The following is a 271-nucleotide window of genomic DNA, read 5'->3' as shown; positions in this document are numbered from 1 at the left end:
TTAACCCTTACATGTTCATCCCTATTAAAAATCCCTAGTGGAAACAAATAACATACACAAATACACACTTCTTTCTAAGTTTGATGACTTAGAAATCTATATTGGTCTTGTTGATCTCGACGGTCAACACCAATACGTGCGGTGTGCTTGCCCAGCACACCACCCCTATTGGGGGTCCATTTGTTGACCTCACTTTTGGTTGAGGTCTAGAAACTTCTTTAGTAGCCTAGGTCTAGCCATAGGACTTTCCTATTAACTAGTCTTAGAAAAC

Source organism: Phalaenopsis equestris, unplaced genomic scaffold (genome assembly GCF_001263595.1).
Source record: "Phalaenopsis equestris unplaced genomic scaffold, ASM126359v1 Scaffold000112, whole genome shotgun sequence".
Taxonomy (NCBI): domain Eukaryota; kingdom Viridiplantae; phylum Streptophyta; class Magnoliopsida; order Asparagales; family Orchidaceae; genus Phalaenopsis; species Phalaenopsis equestris.
This window is presented reverse-complemented; position numbering follows the sequence as displayed.